The sequence below is a fragment of the Wyeomyia smithii genome, chromosome 1 (genome assembly GCF_029784165.1).
Source record: "Wyeomyia smithii strain HCP4-BCI-WySm-NY-G18 chromosome 1, ASM2978416v1, whole genome shotgun sequence".
Taxonomy (NCBI): domain Eukaryota; kingdom Metazoa; phylum Arthropoda; class Insecta; order Diptera; family Culicidae; genus Wyeomyia; species Wyeomyia smithii.
The window spans coordinates 10,154,835-10,168,129 of record NC_073694.1 but is presented as its reverse complement, the minus strand read 5'-3'; the positions used below and the strand labels follow the sequence as shown (position 1 = coordinate 10,168,129).

The following is a 13,295-nucleotide window of genomic DNA, read 5'->3' as shown; positions in this document are numbered from 1 at the left end:
TTCGGCGGACCCAGAATCGAATCGGCTGCTGCAAAATTACAAGTTTGCGCTGCTGCCGGTAGAAAATGGTAACAACGAGCCCATCGCTAAAAAAGAGCGAGTCCCCCCGCTATTTACCCCCCTCCGGGACATGTTAAAGCTACTTATCGTTGGAGCCTCTCTACAAAAAATGTAGCAAAGGCACCAAAATCCTGTGCTCCAACATGGAGGAGTACAACAAAGTGAGCGATCTACTAGCCACGCACCAGGTGCCCTACTACACGCACGACAACCCAGCAACGAAGCCACTGAAGAGGTTTGCCAGCTTTGGCTGCATCGACAGTGAAAGCCGAGCTTGAGCAGGTTGGCTTTAAAGTGGAAGCGGTTTTCGAGATGAATCGTCGATCCCAAACCGTCAAGGACGACCCCTACCGAGACGAGCTGTTCTTAGTACACTTCACTAAGAGAAGCACGACTCTTGGTGCACTGCGTAACACCAAACATCTGTTCCACACCATCATCCAGTGGGAACCGTATCGTCCTCAACACCGTGACGTAACCCAGTGTACCATCTGTTTGTGGTTCGGCCATGGTACACGAAACTGCAAAATGATTCCGCGTTGTGACAAGTGCGCTGGGGCGCATCGCTCTTCGACCTGCCTTCAACCTGATGACTCCGAGCCGAAATGCGCGAACTGTGACCAAAACCATCGTGTCACCAGCCGGAGCTGCCCGAAGCGTGCGGAATTTATTCGCATTCGTAAGGCAGCGTCAACAGCCAATCAGAACGGACGTCATCGAAAGCCTCCCCCGGCTCATACACAAGATCAGTTTCCACCGATCCGGACCAGACATGTGGTCCCCGTGTTGGAGCCAGTGGTTAAAATTATCCAATGAGTTTCACAACTTTGAAACTCAGCTTTTTCGTCGTGTAGGTGATACATATTACCATGACAATCGGTTTCACTATCCGATATGCGATGTAAACAAAAGTGTTCATCGTTACTTGACGTCTCAAGATGAATTTAATACCCAACTAGAACGAAACAGAAGATATTCGGATCGGTTCATCTATCAATTCAAAAATAGCAACCGTGAAAATGATGCTCAAAGGCAAAAAAATCAATTTCGATTTGAAGTACTGATATTTTTTGAAGTGCAGTTACATTTTTTTTATTTCGAAAATAATCTGAAATGGATATCAATACCAACTGGAAGCTCTTCTCGTGATAACGATATTATCAAAACTAGAAAGCTTTGTGCAGGTATGGTTATCGTCCATGTGTTTTCAACGTTGTAAAAAGTGCTTCAACATTAAAAACCTTCTTTTAGGGAAGCGTCACTTTACCGCTTTACCGCTGATTGCACGTGGGCGATGTCAAATTGATGTTGGGAGCGAATGCAAACATTCCTAAGTCGTTTTGGACATCGGGAATATCATCCGGCATTTCCGCACTAGTCATTCTTTTGAAGCGTTTGAGCATGGTTTATTCAAAGATGATGAAATTACTCAGAAGAAACCAAGAATCATCACCAATAGACAGGTCGCTTTGGCTGATCAATTGTTCATGAATTCAAATAATAAGTTTGTGATTATGATTGAACTTATTTATGAGAAATATCATTTATTAGAATAAACGTATTAAACGTTATAACTTGAATAAATTATATGAATTATATACTATGATGGCTGCTGTGATTACGTATGAACTGGTCTAGGTCAGTCAGTTGCTTGTCGAATCCCAAGAATTTAATATTGAATATTGCATCTGAGCTCAACGTAATACAAATATTCAGTACAAGTTACTGGCACTGATATTCGTTCTCGTTTCTGTGATGATGATAATGAATTTCAACTTTGATAATATATAAACGAATGTGAACTTTGACTGAGGAATGAATACCAACAAACAGAGGAACTAGTCAAAATCATCTCCGCTGCATTCGAAATCCAGCGTAAATATAAAACCCGCAGCCAGCAGCTTGCTGCAATCGTCGCCCTAATCTCCAACAATGGACCATAAGCCCTTCGTCATTGCGAATTGGAATGCTTGTTCTCTAAAGAACAAACACGTTGAGCTTCTCGATTTCCTTGGCGAGAAGGAGGTCGATATTGCCGTCATTACGGAGACTCATCTGAAGCCGGAAGTTGACATCTTCCTTCCGGGCTTCCAGCTGGTACGACTAGACAGGATAAATGCTGGGGGCGGAGGAGTTGCCATCGCTGTGAGGAACAACATCAAGCGTCGCCTGCTGCCGAGTTTCCAGCTTAAGACTATCGAAGCCATCGGGGTTGAAGTCGAAACCTCGCTCGGCCCAATCATCATCATCGCAGCGTACTATCCCAAGCAAACCACCACCCGAGACGGTACCGCTGCGAAATTACGAAACGATCTGGCCAAGCTGACTCGGCGGCGGGCGAAGACATCATTGCTGGAGACCTGAACGCTCGGCACGAGGTGTGGGGCAACCGAAGGCAAAACAGGAATGGCATCATCCTGGCGGAAGACCTTGAGACCGGGCACTACAACATCTTGGCACCGGAGTGCCCTTCCAGAATCTCCCGGTCCGGGGTTCACTCTGTCCTGGACATATTCCTGTCCAACATGGCAATCTTCGAGGGTCCAGTGGTGTTCGAGGAGCTTTTGTCGGATCACTATCCGGTGGTGCTGACCTTAGGTGCCACTACTGAGACGGTGGCCAATCAACCCAGGCGAGATTACCATCGCGCCGACTGGGTCCGGTTTCAGCGTATCGTCGACGAGAACACCAACACCGACCACCCGTTGAACACTCCAGCGGAGATCGACCAGGCGTTGGACACACTCCAGCGTGCGATTGTCGTCGCACGTGACTCGGCGGTCCCAGTACAGCATACTCAGGTGAGTACCGCCTTCCATATTGACAGCACCACTAAACACATCATAAGGTTGCGCAACATCTATCGGCGCCAGTACCAACGAACTGGTGACCGATCCAAGAAGACCATGAGCAACCGACTGACCAAGGTTATCCAGGAACGCATTCAAGATCTGCAGAACCACGAGTTTGGCCAAAAGCTCCACCAGATTCCACCAGACTCAAAACCTTTTTGGTCCTTAACCAAAATTTTGAAAAAAGAGACCAAAACCCATTCCTCCGCTTGTTCCGTCCGGGGAAGGTGAACTACTCATAACACCTGTTGAAAAGGCGAACGCGCTGGGGCAGCAGTTCGTGTCGTCACACAATTTGGGGCGAAACATCGTCAGCCCTTTCGAACTGGCTGTTTCTGAGGGAGTTTCTATGGTCGACAATTCGAGCAGTTTGGTCCCAGAGGAAGTACGAGTGACGGCGGATGAGCTCATCGGTCTAGCGAGGAGATCTATGAATATGAAGGCCCCCGGCTTTGATAACACATTTAACATCGAGCTCAAGCACCTGAGTCACGGCTCATTTGCTTTTGTAGCACGTGTTTTCAACCGGTGCTGGGAGCTTGGCTACTTCCCTTCAATGTGGAAGTTAGCTAAAGTCATCCCAGTACTGAAGCCGGGGAAAGATCCTTCTATTCCTAAGAGCTATCGTCCAATCAGCCTACTCTCTGCCCTCTCCAAGCTGTTTGAAAAGTCGATCCAGAGCCGTCTGCTTTCATTCACCGATGAGAATGGTGTCCTCCCTGAGGAACAGTTTGGTTTCCGCAAGGGCAGGTCCACCATCCATCAGCTCAATCGAGTTACGAACATCATTCAGCGGAACAAGTCGGTGTCCAAGACGACAGCAATGGCGCTCTTGGACATTGAAAAGGCTTTTGACAATGTGTGGCATGATGGCCTGGTGTACAAGCTGCATCGACACAATTTTCCATTATACTTGATCAAAATCATCAAAAGCTATCTCTCGGACAGAGTCTTTCGGGTTTCCTTGCACAATGTGTGCTCAGAGCAACTAAACATCGATGCAGGAGTGCCCCAAGGTAGTATCTTGGGACCACTCCTGTATAACATTTACACCTCGGACATCCCACCTCTCCCGGGAGGTGGAGTGTTGTCACAATTTGCGGATGATACCGCGATCATGTACAAAGGTCGCATCATCCGCGCTTTGACACGCAAACTGCAAGGAGGCCTGAATGCTCTGAATGAGTACTATACCAGCTGGAAAATTGTGATCAATGTGGCCAAGACTCAGGTCATTTTGTTCCCACATTCGAGATCGTCTAGGCTTGTTCCTACTGACGATTGCAGGATACGGTTCGGTGGCTCCCTTATAGAGTGGTCCAACGTGGTGGTCTATCTTGGTCTGTCTCTGGACAGTCATCTAATTTTTCGGGCTCATGTCGATAAGACAGTGACCAAATGCTGCATCCTCATCAGGGCATTGTACCCCCTGATTTGCAGGAATTCGAAATTGTGTCTGAAGAATAAGATGGCTGTCTACAGACAGATCATTTACCCCACGTTGGAATACGCCGTACCAGTTTGGAAGGACTGTGCCCGGACACACAGGCTGAGCCTCCAGCGCGTCCAAAACAAAATCTTAAAAATGATCTTAAACCTTCCCCCCTGGACAAGAACAAGCGAGGTACACGAGCTCGCGAACCTGGAAACCTTGGCAGTGCAATTCGACCGGTACTGCACGAAATATGGAGGGAGGTGCTCCATCTCCGAACACGCCATTATCCGCGAACTTTAGGTTAAGATTGTAAATAGTAGAATAAGTAGGTTAAGTAGGTAGAATATTTTTGAATAATTGAATCCTGATGTTCAAACATCAAAAACAATTAATACTATAATTAAAATATGCAAAATGAGCAACAAAAACAAAAATTAAGAAAAATCAAAGTTGAAATGCATTGAAGCAAAACACTTGCATTGTAAAATTATTGTAAATTACCAATTAACAAATCAGAAATACATTGAACATTTAGTCAAAAAAAAAATCACAGGAGGGCTGTGTGCAAAGCCACGACCGCAAGGTTGAAGTAGAATACTTTTACGGGTAAGATAACCCGGCTGCTTGCGTGTCAGTCATTTTTTCTAGTAAATAAACGTTGACTAATCAGATAAATCGAATTTTGCGCTTCAATAAGGATCGACCATTTTCAATAATATAGTAAGTTGCTTGTCATGATTGGGGCTTGACAATTTTTATGCAGATAATGAAAATTTTTTTGATATCGTGCTCATGACTGAAGGAAAAGATAATTCAGAACGTTCTGAGACACGGAGATAAAGTAAAATTTATAACTTTCACAAATTTTAAAATGTAAATTAACTCAAGAGAAAATATTAACACTTAAATCATCACGTTTTTATTTCATTCTGAAAAGGACAATTTGTTATTCAATTCAATATCGGATAATATACCGATCGCATCTTGGCGTTATCACTGACAGTGCGAATAAAGTATTCCTTGTGATAAAATAAACAGTTAAAAGCTGATTTAACACTCAAAACTAGACGGCTCACGTGTTGTCAAAATGAGTCAACTTTTCATTGAAAGCATTTACTGTTGCAAGGTATATGATTCTGTCGACCGTGCTTGGGAAGCAATCATATTACGACCAATCAGAGGTCGAATTTTTCGTTTTGACAAGGCTTGACTGATTTCAATAGTACAATAGTTTGATTAATAAAATTACAATTATCTTCATTTGGGAAGAGTCAGAGCAGATTTTCCAATCTATTGCTGCAAAAACGAAGGAAATCCATCGAATACTAACCGATTTATTAGCATTTGAAATTGGACATATTTTTCACTTTTTTCAGTTTCAAATTTTCATTTCACATCCCTATGTAGCCGAACTTCCTGAGAGGAGTATTCTACTTCAAAAGATAATCTCTACGTGTTGTAACGGGCTGGAGCACGAAATCTATGTTTGTGATAGGGAACCTTCACGTTCACGAGGCACGACTGGAGAAACGCGTCTGATAATGCGGTAAAATTTTTAATGTCTTTTTGTGCAAATTATTGTACTCAGACAAAAACCTGTTTTGAATTGGATTAATTTTTTAGTGGATAAACGTTAACCGTTCATTGACAGTCTTGTATGGTATCTATAGTATTTGACGTTTTGAATGAAGTTTATTGAATATTTTTGAAAATTTGTGCGAATGAGAAGTTGAAGTGCTATCGAATTGTAATATGCTGATACCTACATTACTGAACAGGAATGGAACAAACACTATGCGGAGCCAACAGTCAGAGTGTGCATGCAAGGGGTGAAAATTACCTATCGATTATAGCGCAAAACAAGAAAAATTAAATCTTCCTTAATTCATTTGTTGTCCTTATAAGGACAATTGTTTAATTTATCATAGGCTGTAGTGTTTATCTTACATCTCTGTGCTACCTCGACAGCGAGGACTAAGGCATCTGCCAGACTAAACGTGAAAACCCGCGCGAACCGATTCACCCGGCCGTAGGTTAATATACAGCTCTACTAACATACATTAGTACTGTACATTAACATACGGCCGGGCGAATCGGTTTGCGCCGCTTTTCGCGTTTAGCCTGGCAGAGGCTCAATGCGCACAGCCAACACAATAGAAAGGTGTTTTCACATTGTCTACGCTGCTATTGTCTGTTAGTTTTCTCAGAAACACTCTTTCATAGCTGAAGGGCGCTACGAAATAGGCCACGCCTTTCTGTTCAGTTTTACCATTTCCTAATGTTCTTTAGACGAATTATTCCAAAATTCGCATTTGATTTTTGTATCTATCGAATAAACACCGATGGTGCTCTCACACACGCAACGATTTTACCCCTAACCGTATTGCGGCTTGTAACATCAAGCGATTTCGTTTGCTCGCTGTTGCGTATTGCATCATGTTGCAACTTGGCAGCTGGGAGACTACGAAATTCGGTTAATGCTGATTGATTGAATCGACTTCATATTAGCTCTGCATAGTCGAACTAACTGTCTTTGTGAATGCGTTCCAACAGGGTAGTTTTTTATTCGAAGTCGGTTACGCAGCCTTTGCGCTGCCCCTACAGTGGGGGGTACTAAATAAAGTAAAAATTATACAACTACAACAGAATTTAATTGCATTCCGCACAGAATGTCTGCTTGTGTTGATACCAGAAAATTATAAACTTTCAATTACTTGTTTATTTGCCTTGAAAAAGGCATTTTGCGGTTCAAAATCGGTTGCTGATCACAACCTTTGACCTGCCCTAACAGTGGGGGAATTAAGATACACGGACAACATGAACTGTGGAAGCTATTTCACATTCAGTAAATTAGAAGGGTGCGACAGATTTAAATTGCTAGGATCCAACACAGAATGCTAGCTTGCGTTGACAAAAATTATTAACTTTCAATGACTTGTTTATTTGCCTTCAAAAAGGCATTTTGATTTCCAAAATTGGATTTCCTGATGGCAATCTTCATGCTGCCCCAACACGGGGGGAATAATGGCTGTCTGGCGACACACGCTGAGAAAAACCGCGCTGCTCCTGAGACGAGGTGACCAACCACTGAGCTAGTGCTACTGCTAAGGAAGAACGACTGCTGTTGTCGCTGTCTAGAACTATTATGAGCGGCTCTGGCTGAAACAGGCTCTTATATAGGCCAAATAGCATGTTTTCAATCGCAAGGTATATGATCCTGTCGACCGTGCTTGGGAAGCAAGCATATAACGACCAATCAGAGGTCGAATTTTTCGTTTTGACAAGGCTTGACTATTTTCAATAGTACAAATAGTGTGAATAAAAAAATTACAATTTTCTTATTTCGGGAAGTATCTTAGAAGATTTTCCAATCTATTGCTGCAAGAACGAAGGAAATCCATCGAATACATCCCTATGTAGCCGAACTTCCTGAGAGAAGTATTCTACTTCAAAAAAAAAAAATTCTAGCAGCTCATAATAGTTCTAGAAAGCGACAACAGCAGTCGTCCTTCCTTAGCAGTAGCACTAGCTCTGTGGTTGGTCACCACGTCTCAGGAGCAGCGCGGTTTTTCTCAGCGTGTGTCGCCAGACAGCCATTATTCCCCCCGTGTTGGGGCAGCATGAAGATTGCCATCAGGAAATCCAATTTTGGAAATCAAAATGCCTTTTTGAAGGCAAATAAACAAGTCATTGAAAGTTAATAATTTTTGTCAACGCAAGCAAGTATTCTGTGTTGCATCCTAGCAATTTAAATTTGTCGCACCCGTCTAATTTACTGAATGTGAAATAGCTTCCACAGTGCATGTTGTCCGTGTATCTTAATTCCGCCAATGTTAGGGCAGCTCAAAGGTTGTAATTAGCAACCGATTTTGAACCGCAACATGCTTTTTTCAAGGCAAATAAAAAAATAATTGAAGGTTAATAATTTTCTGGCATCAACACAAGCAGACATTCTGTGCGGGATGCAACCAAATTCTGTTGTAGTTATCTAATTTTCACTTTATTTAGTAAACTCCCCACTGTAGGGGCAGCGCAAAGGCTGCGATCAGCATAACCGACATTGAATAATAGACTGCCCTGTTAGTACGCATTCACAAAAGCAGTTAATTCGACTATGCATAGCTAATATGAAGTCGATTCAATCAATCAGCATAAACAGATTTTCGTCGTCTCCCAGCTGCCAAGTTGCAACATGATGCAACACGCAACAGCGAGCAAACGAAATCGCTTGATGTTACAAACCGCAATAAGATACGGGTTAAAACCGTTGCGTGTGTGAGAGCCCCATCGGTGTTTATTCGCTGGATACACTATCTACTGTCTACTGATCGCAATAATCTGCTTACATGCGACATGGGGACGGGAATATTTTCTTCATCCAAGCTGCACAACACGACACAAAACATGTTATTTTGTTGCTTCAATGAGAGTGCTATCGGTCCGGCTCGACAGAATGTTCACAAGAAATCATTTTTGTGCATTCGAGCTACGAAACTGAGGAAAAACTTTAGAAACTGAAAAAAGAGGTGGAGCTTATCAAATGATCGCTCTGAACCAGAATGAAGTCACACATATTTTTCAAGTTATATCATTCCACCACGTACGTAAAATAATTCATTCCTATTTTCATCTCTATATAAGAGCCTGTTTTAGTCGAAGCCGCTCATAATAGTTCTGAACAGCGACGACAGCAGTCCTCCCTTAGCAGCAGCGGGAGCGAGCAGTGGGCACCATCGATAGCGGATAGCGGCCACAACTGTGGCAAGGCTGCGAATAAGCGTAGCAGTTTCAGCGGATCTCACCATCGATAGCAGCAGGGCCAGCAGATGCAGGTACAGCGAATACCAACTGCGGCCACAACTGTGGCATGGCTACGGATAGCGTTGCAGGTGCTCAGCAGTTGGGCCAGCGTATAGCGGCCACAACTGTGGCATGGCTATGCATAGCGTAGCTGTTGCAGCGGGTATATCAGCATCGATAGTAGCAGGGTCAGCTGATGCAACGACACTCCCTTCACTAAAATGCTGTTTCAGTGTGGTAGCGGGAAGCATCAGCAGCAGGCTTGCATGAAGTGAATACATCAGCCAGCAACTTTCTCTAAGGCCTCTGCCATAGTAGACGCGAAAAGCGGCGCGAACCGATTCGCTCGGCCGCAGGTTAATGTACAGCTCTACTGATGGCTGTACATTAACCTACAGCTGAGCGAATCGGTTCGCGTCGCTTTTCGCGTCTATTATGGCAGAGGCCTAATGGGAAAGTTGTATCAGTTTGTTCAGAAGAATATTATTGTCGGTAATATTACAGAGATGCGATTGCGTAAATCCGATTTTGAATTGAACAATTGTTCTTTTGAGAACAAATAACACACTTATTTGAAGAGTTAATAGCTTTTGGTACCAACAGCAGTATAGTGACAGCCTCAGCCTCAATATATCAGACAAAAAGAAATTACAATACTGCCAATGAACGGTCAACATTTATTTACTAGAAAAAATGACTGACACGCAAGCAGCCAGGTTATCTTTCTTGTAGAAGTATTCTACTTCAACCTTGCGGTCGTGGCTTTGCATACAACCTTCTTGTGATTTTTTGTCCGAACTTTCAAACCTTCTACAAAGTTATCAGCCATTTCAAAATGCATATTTATTCCGAGCATTCGAAGGTAGTTTAGGTAATGGAAGCGTGAATGAAAAAAGTACCTTTTCCCAAATTTCATTTATTCTTCTTTCGCGAGATTTCGCGTCTTCCGAAAAAGTTTAATGTCCATTTTTTACCGCCCACGTGCTTCTGTGATTGCGTTGTTGCGTTAGCAGCACTGCGTTATTATCTTGCGTTTGTATCGTAGCAAACGGTGGTTGTTCACGAGAAGAAAAAATTTTCGGGCTGCCAGCATGAACAGTCTGAGATGACAGGGCAAAAAAAAAATACCACGCATCGCTACGAGTAGAAAGAGAATTTTCTCTTCCCGACACTTCTAGCATACCTGGACGAGTCAGTGAAACGGAAATTATTGGTAACAGAAAAACTCAAAATGGGAACACTTTTGAAAAGGAAAAAGTTCCATCTATAGTAGCAAAACGGTGCATAAATTTGCTGTGTATAATATGCGAGTAAAGTGGGAGTTCTTGGCGAAAGTGAAAGGCATATCGGTGGCATACTCAATGCCGTTTTTTTTTTATGAAATCGTCTTGGCTCAATGTTTTGTCTCAGAGAACCAAAATGTTTAATTCAGAGGCGACGTGTAACTTTGCGGGCTACCTGTTAAATCAACATGTGCAGTACTAAGGTGAATTGGAATTGTGGCCATACAGGTTAGGTTTTTTTGTCACTCCACGTTTTTGAGCGTAAAAATCTCCGCTTCTACTAAATAAACAGATTGCTACTTTAGGCAAGCGCCGAAGACGCAAACAATCGAACAAAGTTTCACGCACGTAGTCTTAAGGGGTTTTTAGTTTTCAAAAAATCGAAAAAAATTTATTGCATTAACTTAAAGTACAACATCTCGAGAACATTTCTACAAATTTTCATAAAGATCTGAGCAAGATGAAAAGAGGTAAACGCTGTTTTTAGCTAAGCAACTAGAAACTATTTCTTTTTATTTCTGACAATTTCAACTTGAAAGATCATTTGAAGTGAGTAGATCATCTACAGGAAATTAACCCCTTACAGAAAGCGGTATTGCTCAAGGCTATTGTCCCTCTGAATGACAAAGCCAATAACCTTTCGGGAGCAACCTTCAAGAACATGTTGCAGTTTCAGTGTCTACTCAAAATTAACTTTTGTTTGGATTTTTTTTAAACAACCTTGCATTTATTGATTGATAAAACTTGGAAAAACAGCCCCAAATGTTTGTTGTATGAATTGAAGAAAAAAATAAGGCCATACTTAGGAAAAACACTAGCTGATTCCCGGCCCGTGTTGCTGCGCCATTAAGTTTACAACAACAACCGCATATCTCTCAAATATACATAATTTCAAACAAATATAAATACGACCATATACATGGTGTTCCGTAGCTCACTTAAAATCTTTTAAAGGGTGATAGAGGACCCTATTTGATGAAAAAAATCCTTCTTCGCATATGGTCAAAATTAGACAACTGCAGAGTTATTCACTTGTTCAGTTTTCGGTTATGTTTGCCTTTAACGAGATCTAGCACAAGAAGAATGAAAGCTAGCTCAATTCTGTTGGTTACTCTGGAAAGCTGAGAAAATTTCGTAATCAATAGAGTCTCAAAAACGTACTAGACTAGACAAAAAAGAAGCACTTAGAAGGAACAAATGTAAAATCGAATGTTTTTGTGAACTGAAGTTCACATGGTTTTGTTGTTAACTAATTTAAACATTGAAATCTACTCTACAAGTTTTTCTTTGACACCAAGCACCTAACTCTCTTAGTTTAGCTGCTATTTCTCTTTAATTCGGTAGGCATCATAAAAAATTTAAATTTAGACATGTTGCCAAAATCTAACATGTATTTAGAAAATTTGATAACCTTTAGTATTTGTAAGTCCGAATGTTGTCTTCAGCAATGTTCCCTGTTAGAAGAATTGAGATCCGGAACTGGGGAATTTTCTATACATTTTAATAAAAAATTAAAAATTCGATAGAGGATTGATTATTGGCTCCCAGTGATCACTTTTGGCTGGTTGGCGCTGCCCAGAAAATAACAGAACAAAAAAGATTGTCGTAATTTAGAGAACATCATTCAAATGACAATGAATATCAATAGCGTACCGAATCACATCCAATGCAGATTTCTTGAACAGAAGTTTAGGAATGACGCCGGATTTTCAAACTTGTGCTACCATCAATGCATCCGATTTCATTTTTAGACAGAATACAAGAACATTTAAGCTAGCAACACTGTACCGGTTTGGCAGCTCATCGAGTCAGCTGATCATTTTAGCTGTCATTTAATTGTTTGGAACTTTTGGATAATAAAACATCACGAGTCCGGTAGAAGTAACCGTCAAAATGCAAAAACCTACAACTCAGACTTAAGCTTGAAGCCCGCAACGGCAATCTCATGCATACCTCCAGAAAGGAAAGCCATTAGATTATTTTCTGCGAGCTTTTGCCCCACTTTACTCTAACGTCAGTATATTTTCGCATAGGTCAAAATCAGCGTAAATTAGGCTGTAAAGTCTCGATTTCATTATTAAATTGGCACTAATTACTGATGGAAGCCCTCCATCTTCATCCAGCCCTTCCAAGCGACACTTCACATCTTTTTACTCACTTGAAACAAAAACGTCCTTCGCGTCACGTTGAGTACAAAGACACAATCACAACTGAACTGTACTGAGTAGTCGGTGTTCCCATCCGACCGATTCCGGTCGCTTCCCGTCAGGCCTGGTTCGGCCAGGTTGGATTCGCTTGGTCACTGGAGCGTGGCAAACAAGCAGCGTCGATCGATCGATCGAAGCGTTAAAACGCTGCCGGGGCGCCACCGTCGCTGTCCAGTGGAACGCATCACTTACGTCATGTGTCATCGTCGTCGTCTTGCACAATCAGCAGTGAATAATTCTGTTGTTCTCCTAGCGATAGAGTGTAACTGCGGATTGAGCGTTCCGATGAAAGTGCTCCCGTGCGGAAAGAAAACATCACCGTCACCGGTTCGGTTCTGGAAATATCGGACTGATACTGGTTGGAATCACTTTTTTGGTTGTATTTTTTTTCTTCTCTTCAATCGAATGATGTGACTCGGCAGTAAAAGTTTTTATTTTCGACGAATTTCGGGAATGTTTTTTGCTTTGATCTCCTGACACGCGTCTTGTCTGTCCTCGGTGTAGACGCTCGGTGGATTTCCGCCGTCTGACAGACACCACGCGTTTCCACCTAATCGTAATATGACCCATCGAAAGTGGAAATATTTTGCTCAATAAAAGGTGTCTGGTGATTTGCGTTTGGCTGCGCCGTCAATCTTAATTTGAATAATTATCTCTT

General features: G+C 42.3%; 1 protein-coding gene across 6 annotated transcripts in view; it reads right to left on the bottom strand.

The window, feature by feature from the left end:
* LOC129719007 (proton-coupled amino acid transporter-like protein CG1139) overlaps positions 1-12,701 on the bottom strand; it is a 44,612-nt gene extending 31,911 nt beyond the window's left edge. For 3 of the 6 annotated variants that reach the window (XM_055670313.1, XM_055670312.1, XM_055670314.1), the window contains exon 1: positions 12,589-12,668. The gene's annotated coding sequence lies outside the window, so the exon portion shown is untranslated. The other 3 variants (XM_055670309.1, XM_055670310.1, XM_055670308.1) reach the window with 2 other exon arrangements.
* Positions 12,702-13,295: the final 594 nt, after the last annotated feature.